The sequence below is a fragment of the Ambystoma mexicanum genome, chromosome 12 (genome assembly GCF_040938575.1).
Source record: "Ambystoma mexicanum isolate Mex_15411 chromosome 12, UKY_AmexF1_1, whole genome shotgun sequence".
NCBI lineage: Eukaryota > Metazoa > Chordata > Amphibia > Caudata > Ambystomatidae > Ambystoma > Ambystoma mexicanum.
This window is the reverse complement of record NC_090936.1, coordinates 621552747-621556638: the sequence shown is the minus strand read 5'-3', so window position 1 is coordinate 621556638 and position 3892 is coordinate 621552747. Positions and strand designations below refer to the sequence as shown.

Below are 3892 nucleotides of genomic sequence, written 5' to 3'. Positions count from 1 at the left end.
CTGTTGGAGAAACATGCAGAAATTAGTGCATAATCTGGTGAAATACATTTGTTTAAAAATTGAATATTTGATTTCCAATAATGATGCCATGTCTAAAATGTTCACTTAACTTATTTTCAAGTTTGTAGTTCCTGCACTAGCTGAATCAACAATTTACCACTTCAAAAACCTAACCAGCTAACAATTACGTAATAACTACCCAACTTACTCCTCCAATCCAACTTAGGTGACTTTAAAAGTCAATGCAATGTGACGAATCAAGGGAATTCGCCCCCGTCTCACAAAGGGGGAGGCCATTCCTGTGAGGCTGGGAGGGGAGCCCGCTCTGCAATACCCTCCCCAGGGGTAGAGGCAAGTGGGACCTCACCGGTCAAAGACTCCCCCTTAGGGGACAAGGACACCCATTCCCGTGAGGAACTCCCTCAAGAGGCACACACTATGGCATCATTGAGATGTTCTCAAATTATAGAAACCTCTTTACCTGCAAACTGGGATGGAGAAACTCTGCAGAGATGCCATAATTTTGTTGAAAAGGACTATGGGCCTCATTATAAGTTTGCCGGTCCAGTAACAACGGTACCGGTAAGCTTGCCGGTAATGGTGTTACCGGACCGGAAAACTATGAGTTCTGCTCGCGGGTGCCTTCCCATCCGCCAGGTCTGACTTGACGGGTGTCCCGCACCCGCAAGCAGAGCATGTCGGATATACCGGCACCATTCACGAATGGTGCCGGTGCATCCGACCTCCCCATTCCCATTGAGCCTATGGGGCTCAATTGGGAATGGGGAGCTTTATTTTAACGGCGCCCGCGAATGGGCAATTACCGGGTCCGGCAGGGCCGTAATGACCCGGTAATTGCCCGTTCGTGGGAGCCGGAAAAAAAATGACACCGGCAGCAGCCGTGCCTGTTATAGGCACGGCTACCGCTGGTATTGTAATGAGGCCCTATGTCCATTTAAATAGAGATAACCAATCCACTGAGACGATGGCTTATGACGTAACCTTGCAGAATCAAGAGAGGAAAGCCGACATCAGCACAGGAAGACCCCAAGTGACGTGACACCTGCAGGGACGAGAGAGCCGCAAGTTTCAAACTCGCTCCAGCATATCGGGCAGAATGCCAATGTTGCAGCGTGGCAGCAACGAGGGAATAGGGGAGAGAAGGAGCCTGTAAATGGATCGTGGCAGGACCATTGTGAAACATCTGTAGTGGACCGCCGGTCCAAACAACTACGCCAAGACCATTGTGAAGGGGAAGCTTGAAGACGCCCCGTGCCATGTTCAAAGTCTGGAACATGGAAGTGAGACAAGAAACTAAGAGCAGAGGGGAGACAGCGAGAAACCATATGTCAAAGAAGGAAAGGCACCGGCGGTGGACCGCAGGCAAGATGAATACAGAGAAACCTGACTACAGAAGACGTTCTCCTTTCAAGAAGAAGGTAACAGAAAGTACGGGAGTCACGGGTGGCCTCAAAGAGGGGATCGTTATATTGCAGATCCAATTAGTTTCAGTACTCAGTTAATCTTGAAGCAAGTCAAAAGAAAGAGTGAGAGCCCCAGAGGGGAAACAATTGAGAAGCTCAATACGGAGAGAGAAGATCTTGCCATTGTAATACCCTGGACAAAGGGGAAGTGTCGATTGTAGCTGGCAACCCTAAGCCTTTCCACGACTTTGTCAACTTCTTCAGGGACAGGGTTTCAAGGCTGTCACTAGCCCCCAGAGCTTCCTCCCTTCCATCTTCACTGCCTCCTAGGTCACCTCTCTTGCAAGCTCTGTTCCCCCTCGCTAGCTTCCCATAAATCTACTACATTCTCCCTATCTCTTTCTTCATTCCTTCTTGCTCTGTCTCTTTTCTACCTTCTCTACTTCTCTCTCTCTCGTTGGCCTTCCTCCTCTGCACCTTATACACCTCCTTCATTCTTCTTTCCACCTTTTCTGTTTCTCTCCTAACTCTCTCTACAATTTTTCCTCTTGTCCACCTCCTTGGCATTGGCCTCATCCTTCTCTTCTGTACTTGCTCTCCTTGTCTCTGGCTCTCCTCCTGTCCTCTCCTCACACTCCCCTTATCTCTCTTTTCTTATTTCTGATCTCTCACCTCTATTCTGCACCCTCTCTCTTCAAGCTCCTCTCCTTCACTTTCTCACTGTACCGCCACACTCCAACCTGCACCTCTCTCTCTCTGCACTAATAAATACCCCCCTTCCCCATGCCCGAGCTCCGTTTTAATCCCTCTGTGGTATTGTGCTTGGGATGTGTAATTGTCTATGTGCAATCAGATTTGTATGGCGCGTAAGTGTGTGCTGTAATTCGGTGTCCACAAACCACTGATCCCCAGGTTTCAGTAATTGGCAGAAGTATCACCCCATGTTTCTGCAAGATGAGTCTATAATACATGTGTCCATCTATTTGGAATAATTTTGTGTGCCATTGCAAGAGCTTGTGCTTGACCCCTCCATACTGTCTCTCCAGAGGATTTCGGTGTTCTGCTAGGCATCAGTCGCCACAAGCAGGGTTCGCAGGCAGTTCACTCTGTGTGCTGTCACGATGGCAGTAAAAACTCCCAGACTCTCAAGAATAGTTCAAGGGTCTTTATTTCACGAATGGATAAATGTGCAGCTTTACTCTGCTTAAGTTGCAGGCAGGGTCAGTAATGGGCCTGCCTCTCTCAGCCCTCCATGACCTCCCACCCCCTAACCTAGATGTCCCTAAACCCCAGGGTTTTTCAACTAGCGGTCAGTAACACCTACTATCTACAGCTAGCTATGATTGAGGGCCTAAAGGCCAAGGCTGTATCTATCTGGCTTTCTCCAGGATTCTTCTACGGATGCCCTTACCTACCACAGTTATTGTGCCAATGTCAGACACCATGGACCTCTCTCTTTCGCAGTGGCTCCTACTCTCCTTTCACTGATCTCACTACTCCCTATATTCTACTCTCACTCATCCCTTCTCCCATTCTTTCTTGCCACCTCTGGTCATCTTTCTTGTGCTCTCGCTCTTCTTCCATTCTCCACTCACCCTTCTCCTCTCCGTTCTTCACACCCTTCTCCTCTCTCTGCATCAGTCTCCTCACTCCTCTCCCTTCCCTTCTCCCCTACCTTCACCCAACACCTACTCCCTCTCACTCCTCTCACTACAATCACTTTCACACACTTGGTCACATTCACAGCATCAAACTCACAAACACTACAGCTCTCTCTCTCACAGCTAACACCTCACATGCACTCTGCAGCAACTCAACACTCTTCTCCACTGTTCATGCTCCGCCTGTCCTCTCGTCTGCCTCCACTCCTTCCTACCTCACTGATACAATCCACACTCACATATATTCCTTTTATATTGTTCTCCAACTTGATCTATCACTCCGCCCCCTTCATTGGTACCAATGCTCACCTGACTCTGCTTGCCACTCTATAGCTACTCTTTCCCTAGGGGCTGGGTTACACAAGTCAAAGGCTTCAAAACCCCTTGTTAGCCCTGCCCCCTTTCCACAAGCAGATCATTCTTCTCTTTCCGTGACATTCTGCGGGTCTGGCATTTCATGTTCTCCTTCTTGAGGCAAGAGGTTTTTCTTTTCAGTGCCCTTGAAATTGCTTTTCTAAATCGTTGTACAGATCATATTGTGCACAACCTCTCTCTGCTCCTGCTTGCCTGCTGGGACTTCTGGCACTTGAGGCCCTGCAATGCAAACGAGAGAACTCTGGCTAGAAAAGGTACTGTCAGGCATTGTGTGACAAAAGGAGGTACCCGCATTTCTAATCAGGGCACTGTAAGGGTGCAGAAGTAAGGTTCGGACACAATGGTGGCATATTTTTGGGCAGAAACTCTTACTGATCAAAAAAGGGTTGGAAAAATGCCCCTCTATTCCTAAAAGTAAGAGGGGTTTCCCTA

General features: G+C 48.4%; 1 protein-coding gene across 2 annotated transcripts in view; it reads right to left on the bottom strand.

The window, feature by feature from the left end:
* LOC138513920 (uncharacterized) overlaps window positions 1-3892 on the bottom strand; it is a 290696-nt gene that overhangs the window by 26907 nt on the left and 259897 nt on the right. The gene's annotated exons all lie outside the window — the stretch shown is intronic.